Here is a 24,737-nt window from a genome sequence, read left to right as displayed (position 1 = left end):
ACACCGATGTGATTTTTAATTATGTACACATTTTTTTGTGTACAATATCTAGGCATATATTGTACCAGTAAATAAGGCCAATGGTATAATTCTAACTACTCTTGATAGAATTTGTGCAGGTGGTGAGTAAGTATTATGGAAATTCCAGAAGAATTCCAACCACTTGAGTGGTATTTGACGCTACAGTGAATCATGACGGAAACGAGAAAATCTTGTAACCAGGAGGCCGTACAGTATAATGACACAAAATCAATTCAAGACAACCTGTGGTCAGCATCTTGGCAAGACACCTTACAACTGACCTGGGGAATGTCGCGCTCATGCCACACCTTATCTATGCACTTCTGTCTGCTTACATGGCAAGACACAAACATTTGGAATTCGTGCAGACTTTCTTTGTCTATCTAACAGTTTGAAGAGTGAGGCAGCAGACTGACACTGACAGCAGCAGACACTGGAACAAAGATGGCAACTGTGGGTGTTAATCCAAACAACCGGCCCTTTTGCAGAGGGGCAACCTCCATTTATACACTCCTATAAACACACACAAACATAAACACACATCCGTCACAAATATAACACTGAGACATTCAAACACTGGCAGCATGACCTGCGTCACTCCTCCTGAGCCACATCGATCACTACCAAGCAATTTGGACTCGCTGGTTCACATGATGAATGAAGTTCTCACACTACAAATTGTAGTTATAGTATCATATACATGGCAAGTAATCATCAGTGTTTAAAGTAGCACTAAGGAACTTTTCAACCGTAATAAAAATATTTTCACAACTCTTCTGATGAAACATCGATTTCGTGGTATCTTTGCCAAGGCCTGAGCCGGTCAGTATCGTTTAGGGTTACCCCCTAACCCTAACCCTAACCCCCACTTTGAAAAGGATGGTATGAACACTGCCACACACACAAAAAAAAAACAACCTACTGAATGCTTTATGGCATTCGTCACTTCCCCCTTTCCCCATTCGTTACAAAGATGGAAGTCAATTTGAATGTCGACGCAAATTACTGCTTTCCTGGCAGAAGCTGCAAAACAACTGAAAAGTTTTGTCTGAAGAGACAAAAAAAAAAAAAAAAGGAAAAGGGAAGCTACCCGGATAAAAGGACAGTCAAGGATCAACATTGGCCCGGATTTCACTCGCTGGTGTGAGCTCAAAAACGACGCAATGCGTTTGTCCTCATGGGAAATGTGGTCTTCCTTCAGAGACACAACAATACCACTTTTGTCCATATGGTGCCGCCATAACCAACGTAAACTGAAAGTTTCTTAGTGTTGCTTGAACCCATTAAGGGCTAAAGCGCTCGCCAAAACATGCCTCTAAAACTAATGTGTGACTTTAGAATCACCCTGAAAACCTGAAGTTTTCCTGTAAATTCAACAATGTTAAATATAATTGATATCTCCGCACTAACACCTGTGGCGTTCACACAAACCTAAGTTTATTATTGTAAACCTATCTATCTATCTATCTATCTATCTATCTATCTTTTTAAATCAACAAACTACTGTGTCGCATCTGCGGGTGTATTTACCTTCAACAGTGGAGCGCTGTTGTCGTAACCTTGGGGAATCGAGTGGTAATTATTTGTCATCCATTCCGTTACAAAGCCGTCGAAATTTTCAACATCCTTATTGTCTACAAACATATTTCTTAACAAAATGTCACGTCATATTTCTTAACAGTATGTCACATCACCCTCTCGTGTATATTCTGATGCATTTCATCGGCTAAGAGACCAAGAATTGTTCCAAACAAAATGATGTATCCGCTCTCCCCTGCTTTAAAGGTAGAAGAGCGCTCTAGCGCTCCCAGCTCTGATGGTAGAAACGTGGTAATGCACTCCCGGCCTTATTTGGCTCAAGTTTTACCTCACATTTTTATGTTTCAATTAAGGTTATTTGAGTTCATGAAAATTAACAAAATAACTGAAGCTAAAATTGAAAAAAATAAAATGTTAAGAAAATAAAATATGAAAACAAATGTTTTAAGAAATAATAACTGAAAGTAGATTTGATGTTCAAAAAACTAAAAAAAAAATTAAGTTGAAATCTATTATCAACTTGGTTTGAGTCTATCACTTACAATGCACTGCAATCTCATTGGAGTGTTCAGTTCATTTCTTCTATTGTATCAACTACCTATTAATACATTTTGTGACATTCTTGTTTAATGGTGTGCAGTGAGATTTTTCTACTCAAAAATGGGGTCCTTGGCTCGCTAAAAGTGGGAAACACTAATTTAAACATGAGACATGCCCAATATGGACAAAAGCATTGTTGCGTACGTACGTACCTGGAAATGTCACCAAATGGAAGTTCAAAGAGATGAAAATGTAGAGTTGTTATCCAACCGCATTTTGCGTTGTGCATAGAGTCAAATGTGTCCGTTTCAGTTTCTAAGTAAAAGCCGGCTTGAGAATTTGGAAAAACCTAACAGACTTCTAAACAGTTTGACATCTCATACCCATTACTTTAGTTTGGTTTGTCCATTCCCTGTCAGTAGCAGCATGAGGTTGAGAATTAGTAACACTGGATCCACTCAGTCCCTGTGTTACATCTTTGCCTTACCAAGACATGGACTCAGCAATATATGGGTAAAATTAAACAGCATCCTACGTCGTGCTTTTAATGGGGTCATCGTGCAAGATGTTCCCTCTTTTTGTCGCCTCAACCCCCCGTCTCTCTTTTTAAAGTTCAAAACTGACCAACTCACAAAAGAAGCTTGTTGTTCGGATGAGCATTTCACACGCTTTTGCTCCCTGAGCCTTGGCCAACATTGTGCAGACCTGAGACGTGGCAACAGCAGCACGTGACATCATTAATGAGTCGCTGTACGTAATGCAAACAGGACATCCGTCATTCAGACACTGTTTTGTCCGGTTGGTATTGGCGGAACTTCCTCCAACATTTTTTTTCTGCTCGTGAGTCTCGATTGCTCCTATAAAGTGGAGCATGCGCATGCAGCAGATTTCCAAAGGGGTAAACGACCCCTTCAAAATGGGAAGCCAGATGTTCCTTTGTACGCAAAAAGTGTTTCCGAATCTGATAAAGATGAAAATTCACTCACGTATCTCGTCCATGTTCTGAGGCAACATTTGAGGGCTCTCAAACTCGTATCCCATCCAACAGACTGTAGGCAAACAAAGGTGCGTACTATATGACTGCTTGAGTGTTTGCCATCAGCTTCTCAACAACGTAACCGCTCATTTCAGCGTATCCAATAAAAACGGCTACATAAAATCCGAATCCCTTGTATAATTTCAGATTGAGACAAATACACTTATTTTCTTCCTTCGGTCCTTCTGTGTTTATCGGAGCTGTGTCTTGCGTCACAGTGCTGACGCAGAAGAGGCCGATCAGCTAACACTAGATGAGTAGAACTGATGAGACCAGATGGAGAAAGTGAGAGGAAAAGTACCAAACAACTTTATGAATATTTCAAAAAATGACAACAGTTTGAAGCAGAAAAAAAAATATGTACAGCACAGTGTTTTGGTCCATACTTTTTTGGATTTGTGTCAAACAGCAGTAATCCGAACACAAAATATGACACAAGAAAAAGTGGGTAGTAAAAAATATTCTAAGGCCGTGTGGATGATGTCATTTAACAGTGCGAAGCACACTCAGTCACAATCTCGTGTTTTATGCGTTTTGGTTTACCGTGATGTCATTCAACAAGAATCTATGTTGTTGAAGGCGTGACATGGTTGTGGGCGCGGACACACAGGAAGTTGGTCAGAATCGTAGCCCATAAGCAGAAAGGCTTGCAGTCAAATCCCATGAAGGAACTATGATTCACAAAGAAGTCGTCGCTTTAGGTTGTGCCTTCGCACACGGCTTACTGCCATGAAAATGTACTGATGTGTGTGATCGGACAGCTGAAGTGTTCCTAAAATTTATTTTTATTTTTTTAACTGATGTTGGAATGGTAAAATTCACGTCATTATAATATCCCAGATTAGACACCTCAAATTTTATTAATGGACTTTTAACAGGAACAGGAGGGCTGGTGAGTCGTCAGGTGGCGCTGCATTTTTTGATGATAAAGGGAGGAAAAAGGGGAATAAAGAGAATTCTCAAGTGTGGGATCTGGAGACTGAGGTGGTGAGATCAACGGAGAAGATTCCAAAATAATGTTGTTGTTTTTTAGGGAACAAGTCGACAATAATTTTGGTCAACCTTGAGTCTTTTCCTGTGACTCTCAATGGGGCATCATTTGGCCAAATTGGTGATCACTTCTTCAAGACGAGATGCCGATTTCCCCACATTGGAAACCAACAGGGGAAGTGACTCAGAAGTCAAATTAAACCTGCAATGGAGTTTTGAGTGTTGAACACTCACCACAGTCCATCAAACACAACAGCTTCCCCATTTCCAAGAAAGCTGCACCCATCGTCTGAATTTTGAGATCAATCAGGAAACTCATCTCAGAATTGTGATTTATCGCGATTAATCGCTTAATTAAAAATATTTTTTATCAACATTTTTTTGCATGCCAAATTTGAAGAGCATTTGTTATGTGTTAATTCTTTTGACATTTAATGTTATGAGGACGTCTTCAACATTTTCTGATCCACTGCACACTCTCATCCTCTTTTTCTAATCAGTAAAATTACTTGCATAATTAAATATAAAAAAAAAAATGACCCCAGTAGTTTGATATGAACAAATATTCTGAATGTCATAGACAAACATATGTTAAATGCTTTACTTAAATGCATGTAGTTATATTTATTACTCAAACACAACCTGTGCTAACTTGAACGTAGCCATCCGCTGTCAAGATAAAGGATAATACGTGGTCAAAATTAATTAATCATTAATACGGCATTTTCTTTAATTAATTCGTTAACGCTTTAATTTTGACATCACTATTTAATATTTAATATTTTATATAATATTCAAATTCTAATTCAATGCATTGCTCATATAAAAAAGTGATTGACTCGTAATATGGCACTCCTCACCAACACTGCCCTAATGTGCTCTTGTGTGGTCCAATTGAAGTGGGAACAAGTTAGCCAGACCTTTAAGTTTAAAGTGGGAGAGACATCTTTATTACTCTGAGGTTCACACTCACGCCACAACACTAAACACCAGAAAAAATTTGGCCTAGCAGACCACAGGGAGCTCCAACTGCCCAAGTTCCTTCCACACAGTTAAACATTTGTATTCATTCACTACTTTTCAGCTAAACATACAGTAAGTAAAAATGGGAAATGTTAGCGGTTCTAAAAATAACTATCAGTTCATGTCATGGAGAAAAGAAGTCAAGTAGACAATACAGCTCCACTACTTTCACTGCGACGACTCAGGACAATGTAATCCAGTCGTTGTCCCCGAAAAATGATTGTGAAATGTCTCCATCTTTGAGCAAAGTGCTGAGCTGAGCAAAGGACCAAGCCACCACATCTTTTCTCAGTTAGGGAGGCTTACACAGCAGCCATATAACTCCAGCGGCCTTCACTGATTGGAGAATTGTTTGGCACTGAGGAAGGGTGTGTTTGCCCAGTCCTAATCACACAACCACACACGCACATACACACCCCTACACACACAAATGTATTTTTGGCTCCCATAATATCGAGCTCCACCCCTAGTTTGAGGAATTCATGACTAAAATCTCAACTGGGATCAATCTGACTTTGCAATAATTTTTATATTTTACAGTGACATTTTCAGTTTTTGGTGTTTAATTGTAATATTTCGGGAGATTATTACAAATGAGACAAACAACTGAAGGAGTAATACAACAGTAGCTATGACATCTTTCATTATTTTGGGAAGACTAGGGATTTTTTTTTTCTGCATTCATCCGGTGTGGTCAGAGGTCACTGATAATGGATGAGGGGTTTATTCTACATCATCCAAAAGAGTTTCTGATATGACCTTCACCCTATCTTTCACACCGCAGGTAGGTTGGGCAGATACTCGATCCCGCAGCAAAATATGGTCCTAAAACTCAACTATGCATTTATGGACCCTGTTTGGTACACTAGGGTACAGTCAAGCTGGAGCCAAAAATGGCCTTCCCATAACTCTTCCCACAAAGTTTAAAGGACATAATTGACGCACTTAGCAACAATTCCAACTCAATCATCTTGAAACTTTCAGTAATTGTTCCTTTTTAGTAGCATGCCCATACATTTTCGATTATGTTTTTGACCCCAAGAGAAGAGAAAGAGAAAAGAGAAAACACGTGCATTTTTTTAGTGTGTTCTTCCAGCCTTCAGTTTTTCACCATGTTTTTTGTTAAAACCATAAGCAATGCTATTGTAAAGGATATTAAACTTATAACTGCCTTGGCTGTTATATGGGTCTTATCAGTAGAGACAATGAATGTAAAGTCTACACACCCCTTGCAAAATGGCTGTATTTATTTATTTATTTATTTATTTATTTATTTATTTATTTATTTATTTATTTATTTATTTATTTATTTGGAGAGAGAGAAAAATTTGACTTGAGATAAAACATTACAAAACGTATTGCATTAAAACTCATTCAATGCCATTGACAAGTATACTTGTGAATTACATTTTTTGAACTTAAGGGATCATCTGATGCTGCACTGCTATCAATTTAAAACTTGGAAACAACTTTGCTGACCACCAGGGGTCCATTTCACAAAACATGTCCAACAAACACTGAGACTAACCCTGAACAGTGATTTGACATACACAGAGAGAGGAAACTACGTTTTCAGTTCCAAGACAGCTGATTTGAGGTAGTTTTATCAATGCAGAGTAGTTTCACCTGGAGTTACCACTACACTAAAAAGACCACAGTCAACGGAGCCCCGATTTGTCGAGTCACCACGGCAACGGGGAAGCACCGCCCTCTGCTTCTGCGATTTTTTTTACCCCTCTCAACTGAAAATCTTAATGTGATCATATGGCAAATTGGAACATGTCTTTAGAAAAAAAAAAAAAAGTGCAGCGCAGCGGCTCCCCCTAGAGCATGGCGGCGTGGGAGAACGTTGCTGCTCAACTCAACTCAACTCAACTCAACTCAACTCAACTCAACTCAACTATATTTATAAAGCACTTTCACAAATTATATTTGTGCAGTCTGATAACAATCTCACGACGAATATTCCTGAGCAATAATGCGGCACCTTCATCAATAGGGCATTGTCAAGAGGACATGCCATGTTCGTGACAAAAGTGGACTTTACGCTACAGACTATAGGCGTATTTACGCAATAACTCGCCGCAGTGGACTTTATTAATGAGGAAATGAAATGTCGTGCATGGCTGAAAGGAGGCGGGGACAGAGAAAACCTCGAACTTCATTGTGGTTCATGGGTTCATGGACACTGTTACTATGGTAACTGACAAAGGCTAGAGTTACTTCTTTTCCTCTGGTTTCAGTTACGTCCATTCTGAAACGGAAGATGCAGAGTTTCCCCACATTTCAGGGTTTCTTGACCCAGCGTTCTCACTCAACCTGCTTTGTGAAATAGACCCCAGTAGATGACATTGATGCCCCATTTCAGATCTGAAATCAGCACAGATTTCGAGTCCACTGAAAGTAACAGCTTCATTTTGTGCAACCTACCGTTTTTCTACAGCTAATTAGAAAAAGGCGGAATCAAACTTTTTTTTTCTCTTGGTGAAATGAGAGAGTCCATTATTAATTTGGTAGACTCTGTGTATAATCATTGAACACAATATCCTGTAGGTCTTGAAAATGCCAACATGCTCTAGAATGTCTGGCAGTGAATGAGTTCTGACCTAATGTCTGCACAACTTATTCAATTTTTTGAAATAAAAAAAAAAAAAAATAGCTAGAATGATGTAGTTGCATTAATAACTAATAACTGGGATGTGGCTGTGTTCAGAATGAACATATTACATCAATATCTACTATACATTAAATGGGAGTCAGCACACACTAGATGCCATTTAAAGTGCTGCTGACTAATCCAAAATATTTTTTTGTTGTTCAAGTAGACTTTCCTTGACATTTTTTTTTTCTCTAGCAGAAGCCTGAAGTTTTTCTGCTAACATGGACTGCTATTTGATATCCAATATCCAAGTATGGATTTTTCGAGGATATTTGCAGGCCAGAGAAGCTTGGGATGTTCCTTCGCATTGCCTGGTGTTGGATAAGGTCACGCTCAGATGATGACACATGCTCAGTGTTGACAGATTATATTCAACCTAGAGTCATAAAAGTCTTTATTCATTATCATACTGACTGGAAAGGGACTCCTCAGTCATCACCCAGTACCTTTTCCATTCCCTTTTTCAATCATTTTTTTCATAATTTTCTATTATGACAGCCTTGAGACGCTCTCCACTGCCCCACCCTCCCTGAGAGAAGCGCAACAAATTGCCACGAAGAAAACCAGACGGGTGGACTGTACTAAGTGTGAGGGGAACATCTGTCCACAGCTTACCGGCATGTCAAGTGACGTGCCAGATACGATACAGTCAAATTCAAACAATTGTTCTCTCCAAACAAATAACCCTCTTAAAGTTACCTTTTGACTTTATGTACGTGATTAACTCTGTCAGATGATGATAAGTTTTTCATTTTCTGAACTTTTTGTCCAGCAAACTGCTGGAAGGTTTCGAGTGGATGATGCGTACTTGTGTATATAAGAATAGCTCGGGCCATCTGAAGGCCAAGAGGTGACGGATCTTGGTGGGAGAAGAAACAAATGGTACTTTCAACAGCTCTTCTGTCCTCATTCGTAAAATATGACTCCTTGGAGAACGTTCCAAAAATGAACTGGGTGGTTTTGAAGTTGTATCCCTGCGTTTGCATCATTGCTCTGATTTTCAAAGTGCTCCATTGGAATGTTGCAGAATCTCCAGTTATTCAAGAATCCTTTGTATGTAATAACTCAATGCATGCACCATCAGGACCGGGATTCCCCAGGGATGCATCCTCTCCCTGCTGCTCTTCTTCTTCTACACAACTGCACCGAAATGCAATGTGGAATTCAGTCCATTTGCTTAAAAAATATTTAATTCATTTTACATTTAAAGACATACAACACTACACTACCTCTTTCTTATATTTTAGCTAACGTTTGCCTTCTATAATGTTGCCATACTCCAAGATCACAGGGTGCCTATTTTAGGCACAGGATTTAATTTATTGTTTACAGTCTTCCCTCGCTATAACGCGGTTCACTTTTCGCGGTCTCGCTGTATCGCGGATTTTTTTTAAAGTGCAATTTTGCATATTTTTTTTGCAGTAATATACCCATTTTTTAAAATTTATGAAGTTTTGAACATTATCAATATTTGAACAAGAGAGATATGTGAGAACATGTAAATGCCTCAATGAGAAGTGTCTAAATTGTGTGTTAGGGGATTTTAGAGCCTTAAAACATTTATAAGAATTGTAAAACATAAAGCTAACTACTTCGCGGATTTCATTTATTGCGAGTATTTTTTGGAACCTAACCCCAGCGGAAAACAAGGGAACACTGTATATCATATGCAATGCTACCTTGACATACAAGTGCAATTCATTGTCTGACCAAGACCCTAACTAAATTTACTTGTATATCAAATCAATCCTCTTTTTCAAATGAATTGAAATGGACCAAGCCACTCAAAAAACACCACAATAATTTTTTTGTGTGTTTTTAATAAATACAAATAGCAATGACTTATGTAAAAGATGAACATAGAAGATAGACGTCAAGACGACATTAAGAAATAAACTGTTGTTGATTTGTTCATTTAGGAGTTTGGCCTAGTGAGTAATGTAAAGAGCTGGAATCAGGTTGGCCTGTTTGTTCAGTCTGAGCTGTATTTGTGTATCTTATATATTATGGTTATTATATGCTATGGTTGTTTTTAAAGTGCTCTATAAATAAAGTTGTTTGACTGTTTGTCCTATTCAATAAAGTATGTCGGCAACTGTGGCCTTCCTTGCCAAAATGCGAGTACCTTAATGGCACGTAACTCAAACTTTGAGACCTCCACCTACTTGTAGCGTGGCTCGTAACTCAAAAAACCCATAAAAGTTGGGGCCTTCGTAAGTCAAGTTCCCACTGTATTGTTTTTTGTGAACGCAAACACATTGGTATAATTTAATCAATCATGTTTCGCAACAGTTGACGAAGACATTCCTTCGAAACCAATGGATGCTGACTGACGTAATGTCTGTGGGTGGGAAGTGAATGTGAATAAGCTTGTAAAGTTGATGTCATAAAACAGTGAGAGGGGGAAAAGCAATCATGGACAAATTTCCCTCGTTCCACCTGCATGCTGAACAAATGGGTGTACTATATAATGTAAGGATTTGATTATTGTCAGAAACGTAACAGGATTATGCTTGTTATGCTATTACAAAATTAAAAAATCTTCCATGGATTTCTTTCTATCAAAATGTTTTATATGCAAGTTGCCATAGAGAGAAGTTCACTGTTTGACTACTCCAAAGCTAGCAGTCAATGCTAATGCTCTGTGATATGGATGTCCCAATACAATTATTATTCTTATTATTCTTATTATTCTTATTATTATTATTATTATTATTATTATTATTATTATTATTTTATTGTATTTTTTTTCCAACAAGTCTTAACAGTACCTACCGAGCGTCTGGATAATTCTGAGCACGTTTCTAATGCAGGGGCACCACGTGCATCTGCATTGCTGAGTTACTAGAGGTTCTACAGAATATTCTTAATGTCTCTGTTTACGATTGCAATCCTTTTCCAGTAAACGTGTTTTGATTCAGGCCAAACAAATGACAAAAATGGGCTTGCACAAGTTTGGCCGTGTTAGATCTCATCTGTCAAAAGTGCACGTGTGAGTGAATCCACTTACTGCTTATTTGCACTTGGGCCCGGTCTCTTGGTGGCAGCAAGAGCTGAGCTCATTTCCATGACACGTTGGATGTGGTGCCGCTATTTTCTATCTAATCCCTTGTGCATACTCACTCTGACGTTGGCCTCTTTTAGTCGAAGCACACCAAAGGACAGCTCAGGACAAAAGAACGAGACTAAAAGCCTATAAAACCATGTGATGATGCTTTCTTCTCTGTAAATGTTTCCATGAGTGGATATTCATTCATTACTTTGCTCTTTCTCAAGCAAGTCATCATTTGAGTCATTACTTGAGGGTTTCCCAAACTTTCTCATCTCGAGGTACGAATTTGAAATTGTATTTGTCACTCATGGGACTCAAATGACTAAAATGGAATATATATTGTCATAACATTCACATATTGTATGAACCCATGATAAGGAATAGATTGATTCGGTAAAATAAGGAGAAATGCTTCATGATCAAAAATAACAATCGGTGATCCAATGGAAAAAGGGAATTGTTAGAAAAATATATGTTTTGCACTTATAGAATGTATTTTATGCTAATTTTAAATCACCGGTTGTTTTAGTGGGAGAAAATAAAATAGACCTTCTTCCTATCTCTCTCTTTGTCTGTTCATGTGTGTATACATTTCTTAGAGCCATCAGGTGTATTTGAACGGGAGCGTACAAAAGTGTGGAACTGCCACTGTTCAATAAACATTTTTGACTGTTCAAACATACTCGCAAATACCCATACAAATATTGCACATTTTCCCATAATGCCACAGGGTATTACTTGTGTATGCGCAAGTCAATACCCCATTGCCTTATGGGGAAAAAAATGACAAAACTAAATGCTCTTGCATTTCAGATGTAATAATAAATCATAAAATTTATGAAAAAAAAAACGTTTTTTTACTTCATTTTTGAATGGAATAATGTGAGCTAAATACTAAAAAAAAAAAACAGTGTTTTGTTTTGTTTTCTTTTGTTTTGTTTTTACTTGCATATGTCCAAGTAATACCCCTGGACATTATGGGAAAATATGAAATGTTTGGAGCATTTACAAGTACGTTTGAACAAGTATGTTTGGGCGTACTTGTGAGGATCTTTGAACATATTTGCAAAAAATGTTTACTCTACATCAGCCGTTGCATGTTTACGTATATTTGAACACTCTCAATGTATGCAAGTTTTTATTAAATTGTGTCTAAAATGTTTCATGTCAATTGTATACTAAATGGTTAAGATTTTGCCCTTGACTAGAGTTTTTTTTTTTTTTTTTTGGTTGATCATACTGTGTGATGATTATATTTCTTGAATTAAAAAGAAAAAGTACTTGTGTCTATATGACAAACACAATTATAGCAAAGTTACTTCGATACGTTTAGGGGGACTTGATGCATTTGAAACATCCTGAACTGGCTTGATTCATGCTGTTAATGAATAATCAGAATGAAAGGAAAAATATTAATTGTTCAGTGGCCAGAATATGATGGTTATTAACCACAGTATTCCCATGCAGATGCAGTCTGTGTTAGTAGGAAATATTAAATTTGTAACAGCTGGAGAGATCGATTTTCACTGAGACAATTTCAGTGTTGCTTTGGTTTAATATTTTATGCTCTACTTGGAACTGTAGAGTTGAACTATAAAAGGTGGATATGTGCAATTGTGCATAGTTATGTATAGACACCTCACACTGATAACAAAGTGTCTAAATTTTAACTTATGATGGGGGCATTTAATCTTTTACTCCGGCATAACAAGGCAAGAGTGTGCATGTGACTATCCCAGGTGTGATTGCATTTGTAAGAGTTCATCAACTAACACAGTTGAACCCCTGACAAAGACTTTAGTTTCGAAAAGTAAAGCCTCGCCAGCTGCTGCTTTGTTCAACCCCCAGGTGTCTCTTTTAACTCTCCCCTCGCAAGTGATTGCACGGCTCTCATCTCTCCCTCTCAGCCGTTATATTTCACCAATAATCCCACGCCTCGCTCAGGCCAAGCAGGAATGTTGAACATCCAAGAAAGCCACATTTCAGACAAAGCACACATATAAAAAGTTTCATATTTATGGATCTGCCACAAAAGTTGATGAGCTCTTCTTCCTCGGCCCATGCTACACCCTTTCCGCAAATTCTGGAATAGTCACTTGATTCCTGGTAATTTATACATGGACCGGTGTTGGCTTATCTGCGGCTGGATTTACACTACATTTCTCAAGTGACACAATTCTACTTTCATGTGGTACAGTTCGGACTTGGGTTGCATCGAATTGGATATCCTCAGACACGAATGAAGCCATTTTTAAATGTGATTAGAAATACATGTCCGGTGATTATAATTTTTAATCGGAATTAACCACCTGACTTCAATAGTTAACTCACAATTAATTGAGTTAATTGATGATAAATCACGAATTCTATATCTGTTCTAAATGTACAATAATGTACGATTTTTTTTTCTCTAAATTTCATACTCTGTTAACATAAAAGTGGGGAAAAAATGTTAAACTAGTAGAAGTATGGCCGCACCTTTTAGTCATTGATACAATAATTTCATAATAATTCATAAACTGGAGTTAAAATTAAAACAATGTACTGTACAGTAAAAAAAACGAGTGTGATATTGATTTGTGCTAGGGTCATTTTTCTGCCACTAGATGGCATAATTCCATTTGTAAGACGGCGACAGCTCAGTGCATTTTTCTTTTCATGTTTACAGCTATCTAATCTTAAACATAAAGCAATTGTGAAAATCTCCACATTTTTAAAATAGTAAAATACAACTTGACCCCAGTCTCCACAAATATATGCAGTATTATTACATTTATTACTGCTAAATTTTGACTGCTGTGTTGCGATGGGAATTACCGCACTGCATGCTTTCCAAGTAAGGGGCGATCATTCACATGTTAAAAAAAAAAAAATAGTGGCGTTAAAGGAATTTTAAATGAACTCAAAATTAACGCACTAACTTTGACACCCCTACTGCCAATACAACTGCAACATAAATGACAGATCACATCTACCCTGTTAATATGAGCATGATTGATTACATGCACACAAGCTTGTCAACCCAATCAATGCAAACAAGACCAATGGCATTCATTTGACTGAAATGGTCTGTCGTCATTTACCTCTATGGACCAGTTCTTATGAAAGACGATTTGTTGATTTGGGACAGACATTTATTAATTAATCTTCTATAGTTTTGGCCATAGGGGACAACAGCCAGACATGTGTTTTATGTATCCCTAAATCACTGTGGCTTACATTGAATCAGAAATAAAACACATACAGTATGGTTCTGATGGAACAAAATGTAAAATACGTCATGTTTTTGATAAGGAGTTGTTCGCCGACATTTTCATCCACATTTCAATCCCGTCAAACTGCTGGAAACATTTTTTCCTTTTATGATGTTGAACCTGTCCAGGCATTCGCGATTAGTCACGCAGCTGTTCCTTGAAAGAATTTGCGTTACAGCTGTTGTTTTGAACTTTCAATGGATTATTCTTATTTTTATTATTATTATCCATCCACTTCCCATCCTGAAGAAGCCCAGACATCCCTCATTCAGTCTAGCTAGGGGAATTCAAGGTGTTCCCAGATCATCTGGGAGCTATTGTCACGAAACACCTCACCAAGGAGGCGTCCAAGAGGTATCTGAGTTTCACCCTTTGCTGACTGCAGAACATTAGCTACAAAAAGCAGTGGAACAATACGGAGGTCACCAATCCAAACCTCTGTTCATAAAACGTGAAGAGAATTGCTGCCATATGGCAGCCTCAAGTCTTGTACATCTTCAATCTCCCGTTCCAAAATGCTGCTCTACATGTCAATTTTGTCCACACGACGATGCAGAGGTGTGTCAACCAAGACAGAGCTTGAGGAACTCTGGGCGGGTCTCATCCACCCCCGCCGCCATCCTCAACTCCAGATATAGGATAGTCTACTTCAGAGTCCCCAGACTCTACTTCCTCATTGTATCTGCTTCCTTTAAGTACTCTCCCCACCGACCCACAACATCCAAAGTTTCATCTGTGTTCTTCCTCCTTGAAGGGGTTATGTTCTGTTGAACTCCACCTCGTTAGATTGATAGTATCCTGGCGACTTTATGCTTCCCTCCTTGCTTTTTTTTTTTTTTTCCCCCAGAACCAAAGTGATTTGTTTGTTAATTCAATTTTTTAAGCTTTCTTTCTTTCTCATTAGTAGCACTTTTAGTTTGAATTTCTGGACTGAGGCTTTGGCCACTTTGGACATTTTCACATAGGGGTGTACTCACTGTTGTTGCAAGCTGTTTAGACATTAATGGCTGAGAGTTAAGTTATTTTGAGGGGATAGTAAATTTACACTGCAAGATGTACACCGACAACTTTACAATGTAGCAAAGAATATTTTCTTCAATGTTGGACCATGAAAAGATCATAAAATATTTACAAAAATGGGTACTCATTTTTGTGAGGTATAGTTCTGTATTCTGTTGTTATATGCAATATAGCTAGCTAGCTAGCTAGCTAGCTTGATAGATAGATAGATAGATAGATAGATAGATAGATAGATAGATAGATAGATAGATAGATAGATAGATAGATAGATAGATAGATAGATAGATAGATAGATAGATAGATAGATAGATAGATTTAGCGTGATTTGTGAGCAATATTTAAATGGTGATACTGTGTAAAAAGTTTTAGATATTTGAGTTCATCCCGGGAAAAAAATGTGTTGCATTTATATTTTTGTTGAGTATAAAATATTTCCTAAAACTTTATGAATATATTGTCATGAACGTGTTGGCTGTGTGTTATTTGGGCCAGGGTTATGTTTGGGTCATGACTGTGTGGTCAAGTGTCTGTTTTGAACTGAGGTCAAGTGTCTGTTTTGAACTGATGTAACAGCATCTAGTTTCAACTGGTAATACGCTATGTGATGTCAGAAGCTATGTGATATCAGGAATCTTTCATCTCTTTATCTAGACAACAGCCAATCAGATAATTCCATGTCTGTCCTGTTACCCACATGGTTGTTAGCCACAACCAATCAGATCGATTCACTGTCTATATAAGCCTTCTGAGAAGTGTGTGTTTTGTCGGATTATTACCTCTGTTCCTCTGTGCATCTCCACAGCCCAAGTTAGCTTAGCATCTCGTGATTCTAGATACATTCTCGTGGTTTCTCGTCTGGTCAAGTTTGTTCTACGCCTCTCGATATTGTGCGAATAAAGAGTTAAAATCTTATTTGTGTCTGCGTTTTTGGGATCCAACGCCAGAACATAACATATACAAATTTTTGTGAGATATAGTTCCTTATTCTGTATTAAGTAAGCTCAACTGTATATACAGTTTTCATACCCTTCCTTCAGGTATCCTTGGCTTGGCCGTAGCGCCTCGGTCGTAGCATGTAGCAAACGCGGCGCGTGAGAGTGTGTGTGCAAGGATGCCTGCTAGCTTGTGCACGCCACAGGCTGTCCTTGACGAGACAATAGCGGTATTCTGTAAAGAGAGCCCGTGGGAGGAAGAGTACAGCGGAGTCAATGAGTGAGGAGGCTTCCAGATACGTCAGCGCTTGGCCACCACGAGGGTGTAGGAGGACAAGCCTGGCAACTCAACAATGTGCAGGATGTCACACATACAGTATGCAAACAATCAAGGGTGTCCAGCGCAGGTGACATTCAAGCATGTTTGGGATATTTGACTTTCGGGTGAAATTTCAGGTCAAAACTAAAACACACCATAACGCGTACAGGTGAATTTAATTTGAACTTTTGAATATACAAGTCCAATCATTGAATGTTTATGTATCCTTTGCACAACTGTCTCTTCTCTTAAGCCCTTTTCACACTGCAATATCACACCATTGACAAACACATTCATTGTGAATGTGGTGAGGGGCAGGCACTGGGCGGTGCAGCAAAAGGACTTCCGTTGTCCTTCCGTGCTGTCGCGTCCCTCTTAGATAGAGTGAGTGCAGTGTGAAAAGGGCTTAACAAGGAGCTGCATGGCAAAATTCACAACAGGTGTTTTATTCATGAACACATTTCCAAGGATGTCCATTTGTATGCCTTTCTGTGACTATTCCCATCTCTGTTGACGCCTGCTGCTGATACTCTGTGACACTCTTGTCATGATCTGTTACTATGTTTTCATTAAATTTTGTTTTGTTGTGGGTTTTGTCGTGTTTTGTCACGTTTTCCTTGTGTCCCTTTAAATGTCATGTTTACTCGATCGCTACTCCATTCCATCTGTTCTCGTCAGCCCCATTTCTTGTGTCTCCAACCACTCGTCTTGTCAATTTGTTTCTATTTAGTCCCCTGCTTTCTTTCAGTTTGTTGGGTCATTGTTGCTGCTTTCCTGTTTTGCTCCCGTTACTTAAAGGGATAGTTCAGATTTTTTTGACATGAATCTATTTCATCCTCACCTCCAGTGTGTGCGATCAGCACTGACTTACCCCTGACAGCGTTCTGTGACACGAGTTCTGGTCCGGTGGTGGTCGAGAGGAAAATAGTCCGGCAAGTTGGCTTGGGTCACGGAAATAAAGCGCCTTTCTTCTAAAAACAATTTGTGTTTAAAAGAGTGATACATTTGCATCACAATACTCCTTTCTGAAAAAAGTCAGACGCCATTACCGCCGGCACTACTTTTCTGTTCGTTCGTATCACTGCGCGGCGCCCCGCATACAGCTGATAGACGCGCACTAATCTACAAGTTGTTTGTCTTTTCGAAGGCGGCAGGCGCGCGGATCAGCTGTCTGCAGGGTGACGCGTAGTGATACGAATGAACAGAAAAGTAGTGCCTGGCGGTAATGACGTCTAACTTTTTTCAGAAAGGAATTTAGTGATGCAAATGTATCACTCTTTTGAACACAAATTGTTTTTAGAAGAAAAACGCTTTAGTCAGTGCTGATCGCACACACTGGAGGTGAGGATGAAATAGAGATTCATGTCAAAAAATCCGAACTGTCCCTTTAAGTTAGTCTAGGAATGCTACTTTTCATTTTGTGGTGATTTAATTTCTTGTGTTTCTTTGTACTTTTTGGATTTTGTTCATTGAGTATTTTGATTTGTTATATTTGTTTTTGAGCAGATCAAACAATATGACATGTTCCAAAAAGCCAAACATAGTAATACATTATAACAAACAATCAGAAAATAATCATGGCAAGAAACAAAACATCATGTATACCAGTGGCAATAAAGAAAGCTCAACATGTGCAACTCATAATTAAAGGAGTGGTAAGAAGAAAACATATTGAATCCCACCCTTATCTTCCATCAATATACACAGCATTCATGCAACTTCCGCTTCCCTAATATTTAAATTACATCCATTCAAATCCTACTGGTCAAAAGCACGTTTAGAAAACTGGAACATTTACAGATACAGTACTATCTAAATAATAATTTGTACAATTTTAGAATACAATATGTTGCGGCAATAATTGAATACCAAACAAAGGAAATACAAATATTATATACCAACACGGTAAAGTATCATCAATACTCACAAAGTAATGGAATATATTTTGACTTTTTTATATATATATATATATTTTGACTAATTGATCCATGTGCCTTATGTGCACTTTATGTAAATAAATACTTTTTACTTTTTTTTCCCCTTTTTTTTTTAAGATTACTCCTGCACCCAGGTACCGATGCTTAGGTCCATCTTTTACCTCCACACCAACACAATCAACATAATATTACTCTGCTGATAAACATGTCAAAAGTTCTTGTTATTAATTCATTGATTTAGGTTTTATTCACTTGTATAATTACTTACAATGCTTTGTTTTACTTATCTTCCTCTTTATCTTTACTGCATAACCGAATACTGTTTCATGTACTGTTTCATGCACTTTGTTTGTACACAGCAATGCTTGTTTTAAAGTGCTTTACAAATAAAGTTGAGTTGAGTTGAGTAAAATGAAGGTATTCCAACTTGGATATGCATTGCTCATATTAGACATTATTTCAGGTCATGAATATAATAATGATACACCTTTAAGCCGAACGCATCCAGTGTACAGTATGTGAGCAACAGGAACGAGTTCAAGCCCTTGCAGCAATTGAATGGAATTTATAGAGCTGTAAATTGATTATGACTCATCTCAATTATTGCTGGGCATGCATGCATGCACATGCACTGTAATAATGATTTACTGCACATTTTCGGGAACAAGCACCAATGCAACTAGTCTTGATGTTTGCCTTGGGGCATGCTGCATTAAAAAAAAAGTTATTTTGGTTTTAATTGTGGTTACCGGTGTGACTCAGACATCCTAATATAATCATTTGTGTCCACCAAACATTGCAACATGCACAAATTTCTTGTGAGAGAAACTGTGTGCAGGTCTGTCTGAAGTGGTCTCGCTGACACAAAGTGTGAAATATGAGCGTTTTAGCGCACTTCTGACCTCTTCGAGCACAACCAGCCCAACATGCCCACCCCCTCCTCAACAGTTCTCACCATGAAACAACCCCAGGGTCGAGCGCGAGGGCAAAGTCCGCCGTCTGGGGGGTTTCCCCTTTCAGCTCTCGTCCCGATAACAAGGGCCGAGGCAAATTTGACAGTGACACGAGCTCGGGCATGAGGCAAATGCTCACTAGGGATTGAACTTTGATGGGGGGGTCAACATGCTGAAGCAGATACAAAAAGGGAGAGAGACAGACCCTCTCAAGCACCTGTGTTCATCTTTATGGGTGCCAGTTTGCACCCAATAAAGTTTTCTTACTAACACCAAAACGGTACCAGCATATCTGATAAGATTAAAGGAATTCTTCGCTACAAAGTGGGGGGACAGTGATGACACTGATACAATCCTTCCTTTCTCTCATTTTTCTATCTGTCATAGAATAGGGGGTGGGACGACTGTTCGGGTCAATGAGAGCTGTTAAAGAGAAGCTGTTGAAGACAGCAGCACTTGGAAGCAGAAGAGAGGAGAGTGGGAAAAGTAAAGATGCAAAAACAAGAAAGAAAGGTCACTCTTGTGTAGACCAACCAGAGGCCCGAGCGAATGTCGGTTGTGGGTGAGTGGGGTTCACTTTTCATCTCGCTGTCTCTGTAGTAGCTGGGCTTTGCTTCTGCTCTCATTTCCTGACTGTATGAATGTTACATGACATATCTGACATGGTTGTTGCAGTCTTCACCAAATACTCCCATCTGGAAAGGTATTTTGGATACACTTATACTTGCAATAACTCAACCGTTAACGACATTTTGGGAAGCATTTGCTATCAAGGGGTAACCCGTTACATGTGTGCTTCAAGTGTGTTGTATTTTGCTGCGCTCACCAACGGAACATAAAATGCAAACGCTACGATAAGTGTACTGATGAGGAGGTGCGGAATCTTTAGAGCAATTACGCGGACGAAACAATCCAGGGGGATTTTGAATCTGCCACGTGAAACGCCCAAGCTTACCAACTCATCTCGACAAAGCTGGTGGGAGCTGAAGATGACCCGCGAAAAGCTCAAAAAGTTTCAACAGGACGCCAAGAAAATGAAGGGCCGCATCATTAAGAGTGGAAGCGACCGACGGATCAACAAGTGGTATAACACATTGGCCATACCCTGCATACCATCGTCAGGGAGAGGCAAAGGACTCGGCTGGCTCTCCTTCGGATCCCCCCGGAGGAGCTAGACCAAGTGGCCGGGGTGAGGGGAGTCTGACCTTCCCTGCCAAAGCTTCTTCCCCTGTGACCCGGCTCCAGATAAATGGACGCATGGATGAAATCCGTGTGACTGTTTAATGTAATGGCTGTGTGGTTTTAAAAGGGAAGTAACTGATTTGAAAGCCAGAACAAAAGCTTCAGTTTGTCGAAAATTTTAGAATGTCCTGCAATAAAAAAACAATACATTTGGAATATTTTCAGAATTTACTTATAGTTGTAATTGCACCAAAAAAACAAAAAAACAAAAAACAAAAAAAAGTTCATTAGGCTATAGACATACTGGCCCTGCCCACTTCAGATCATACCTCTCGCTACTGTACTGTATTGTTTTCCTCCCTCCAAGTGGCAGCATATATCAGACGGCACTAGGACCTGCGGTGAGGAACACCAGGAGGGAGGGAGCAGTATTGGGACTCTTGTTTCTAAAGTTTTAGAACAATCCATTTTTCGAGTGTGGGAGAGAGACACACAGAGAAGTGAATGACCCCAGACCTGGATGCACAGCTTTTGAAATCAGGAGCAAGATCTGACTTTGGGATAATTTTGAAGAGTGTGTGGTGGAATATAAGATAACCTTTTTTTTTTTTTTTTCTGGAAGTTTTCACTCACTGGGGAGAGAAGGAGAAGGAACACTAACAGGGTGGTGAGTTTTTCCATTAAAATATAAGCATGTGTGGTGTGGAAATTGAATCTTCAAAAGCAAGGGGAGCGTGTTGCCAGAGATGTTGGCTTTACAACTTTTCGACACCTGCTATTAAGTGGAAGTGGAGCCTCTGAATTGACATTGAGGTATTCTGCTGATGGGAGAGCAATTTCACTTCAAACACATGAAACACACCAATTACTTACTGATAAAAAGTGGGTGGGGTGATAAAGTTGAGCTTTTTCTGGAATTCAGAGAGAGACAACTCCAAGAGTGCAAACTGACAAACAAGAGACTATTTAGGAGAGGAATGCGAGAAAAGGAGGTTCTCCAAACTTCAATTGGAAGCAGCTTGGTGTTCTGGAAACCCCTGAGACATCAGGTTACCTTCTTTCTCTGTTTGTCTGTCTCTCCCCCTCTCCTTCTATCTGTCTGTCTCGCTGCTCAAGTTACACAAGCCTTGAAGGGCTCGTAGATTGGGATGAGCTCCAATGTCTCATCTGAAATATGCTGCTGAGGTTCCCCATGAGCTTGTCTGGGTGGGGCCAACCTGCGGACCCTCTGCTGACAGTCAGTGTTTATACCTTGGCAGGTATACTGGACGTATGTTCTCCACTGTTCATATCGGCGTGTATACAAGTGTGCATGTGTGTGTCAAGAGAGAACTCATTCCTGCCACTCCTACCAGGGAATTCCTTTTTGGCTTTGACAGGAGAGGAATGTCACCCGGGATCCAAATTTACTATAAATCTTCCAACAGTCATCACAAACCAAAAGCCTCCTCCAACCATTTCTGGCCTGTTCAATATATACAGTCCCACCTTGAGGTTCAAGTTCCTCCAATGAAATTTGTGGAAATGGCATTAATCGGTTTTGGATAATCCAACTAATGTTGCAAGCTGCCTTGGGCTCCTCAAATCGTATTTTGTATATTGCAAGTCAAACTGCTTAATTTTTCATCAATATTTGTTTATTGAGCTGTTTTTATGAGCACTGTTGGGTCCATTCTTCGAAACCTCAACTGCGGTAAACAAAAACATAAAGTGGTGTGTGAATGGAAGGCAGATGGACAGTTTTCCAGTGCAGACAAAGATGTCTATGATTATTCATGACCGGCTCAGGTTTCCTTTGAAGCTGAATTACAGTTTTTCTGATGCTTGCATGTGAGGGAGTGGAAGGCTTGTGTATCGAGACAAAAGGAGATCTTACAATCGCCCCACAAAATGAATTAGGAAGTTGGAGTTTTCCTATCCTTTTAAAAGATCACTTTAAAATGTGAAGTTTATTTTATTTTTTTTAAACCTCAGATTTTACCCACAATAGGTGAAATCCACAAAATAGTCACAAGAGTATGTGTTTTTTTTTTTTTTTTTAATTTAATTTTGATTTTTTTATGACAGTTCTACCTAAATATGTGCACGTGAGCTCCAGGTAGTACTTTTGAGGTCTCCATAATCACGTTCCGTATTATCATATCAGTAATAAGCAGTCCAGTCTAATAAGTGGTATGAAAGTCAGCAAATGTTAACATAGAATTTGCTGGCTGTTAACTGGTTCGCCTGGACCTTTCCTTTGAGAAAAAAAATAAAAATAAATAAATAAATAAATAAAAAGAATTAAAATAAAAACCTGTGCAAAATGCTCATTTTACACTCGGGACTAGGGAAGACTTTAAGCTGTGATCCTGTTGTGTTTTCCAATTCACCACACCATGCTACATTCAATTTGAAGGTAGATGTTGTTTGGGGAAAAAAGAAATATAAAATGTATCTTTACTTTATTACTCAGTGGCAGTAGCACTTTCACAGATTCCAACTGTTGGGGAGAAAAGTTCAAATTGTTATCTTTAAAAGGAGACCAAAACTATACTGATACTCCAAAATGTTCAAGAACAGCTTTACTTTGGGTGTACCTTTTCGGGGCATTTTTAGGTAAAAATGACAGGTATGATGAGGGACTAAACGTTAGCTACTCTAGTGTTTTTTATTTTATTTTTTATTTTTATTTTTTTTACTATTATTATTTTTAGTGTAAAGGGAAATTCTCAAAGGCAGCTTATGGTGACATTGACTCATATATAATATTGCTTTGGCATCTTGAGGCCAAGGAACTATGTTGAGATGACCAAAAGCGCTTCATTTAGTCAGACCTTACCTTTGTTGATAGAAAATGTGCTTTGCTGCTATCTTGTGGTATCTATAGGCTACTCTAGTGTTTCAGTGATCATCAATTGAGGCCGTCAGTAGGCCTTCTAAGAATGTGCTTACTAGGGGTGTGAATTGCCTAGTACCTGACGATTCGATTCGTATCACGATTCACAGGTCACGATTCGATTCAATAACGATTAATCCCGATACAAATTTATAAGTCGATTGTTGCAATTTTTTTTCATTCAAATTTAGAAAATACTAATCAGTAAGCTTGTAGAGTTTAAAGATTTATATGAAAATGTATTATTTATTTATCTGAAATTTCAGTCTTATAGAGGTTGTAATCTGTTTCATGTTTGAACAGCATTAAAATAAAATATTAAGGCTTAATGTTCCGTTCATATAACATTCTTCCATGCTCAAGGTGTGAATCCTAACCCAAAGTCAGACGTTTTGTTGAATATTTTTCCATTAAAAATGGAAGTTTAAAAATCGATTCACACACACACACACAAAAAAAGGCAATGATGCTAAGACGTTGAATCGGTAAGACTACCGAATGAACAATTCTGAGCTTTTAAAAAAAAAAAAAAAAAAAAAAAAAAATCATTTTTTTTTAATTGAATCGATTCGACAATCGCGCGATGTAGTATCGCGATATATCGCCGAATCGATTTTTTTTAACACCCCTAGTGCTTACTGTATTTTGTGAACATTTGTTGTGTAATGTGATAAAAAGTACACAAGCATCTATGTCTATATTCCCTCTATCCTAAGCACCTGTGGAGGCTGAGGCAACTAGTGGCGGTTGACTATATTAAATTAGCTAACAAGGTTTACTTTGACGTAGACGTTAAAAGAAATTAACTGCAACAAAGTGATTCACAGTAGTTATTCGTGGGGGATAGCTGTAGTTGTCGTTTTCCAGAAGTCAGGTAGGACAATGTATACAAACCTGGACAGATTAGGCAACAGTGAATATAAGAGATGAGGATGGATGGATGGAATGGTGTGAACAGACCTCGACTGCTCTTCGGGACACCTGGGCAGTGGACAACACACCTGGACTGTGAGTTTAAATGTGGCTATTTCACCTCAGGCCCATATCCAAATTTAAGCCCTAAATAAATGAGGTACAGACAAGTAGCTGTATTATTGTGTACCGTATTTAAAGAATGAAAACTCAAGTTCTTAAAAAATGTATTTTGGTAAACATGGTCAAAGTAGCAATTATGTTTTAACAGTGTCTGGAATGTAAAACACTACGGCCAGGCAAGTGAAACTTTGTACCACTTTAGAACAGTTAAATGCACGAAGTAGTCGAACAAATGGTAAACGTGCCCTGCTGTGCATAAACAGTTGTCACGGGGCCTTTTGATCAAACAATGCCAGCAGACACTTTGACATCTGGAACAGTGCCAGATGGCAACGGAATTTCAATTCAATTTAAGTCTTGTTGGATT

The 24,737-nt window shown here is 38.6% G+C and overlaps 2 protein-coding genes across 3 annotated transcripts in view; one reads left to right on the top strand and one right to left on the bottom strand.

Annotated features, from left to right (window-relative positions):
• The window catches only part of LOC144014067 (uncharacterized), a 491,860-nt gene that overhangs the window by 157,510 nt on the left and 309,613 nt on the right, over positions 1 to 24,737 (bottom strand). The gene's annotated exons all lie outside the window — the stretch shown is intronic.
• ngfa (nerve growth factor a (beta polypeptide)) overlaps positions 20,907 to 24,737 on the top strand; it is a 28,944-nt gene continuing 25,113 nt past the window's right edge. The window contains exon 1 of one of the 2 annotated variants that reach the window (XM_077515306.1): positions 20,907 to 21,124. The gene's annotated coding sequence lies outside the window, so the exon portion shown is untranslated. The remainder of the gene's footprint in view (positions 21,125 to 24,737) is intronic. The other variant, XM_077515305.1, reaches the window with a different exon arrangement.

The sequence above is a fragment of the Festucalex cinctus genome, chromosome 2 (genome assembly GCF_051991245.1).
Source record: "Festucalex cinctus isolate MCC-2025b chromosome 2, RoL_Fcin_1.0, whole genome shotgun sequence".
Lineage (NCBI taxonomy): Eukaryota > Metazoa > Chordata > Actinopteri > Syngnathiformes > Syngnathidae > Festucalex > Festucalex cinctus.
Note: the sequence above shows the minus strand (reverse complement) of the source record. Positions and strands in the feature narration are given on the sequence as shown.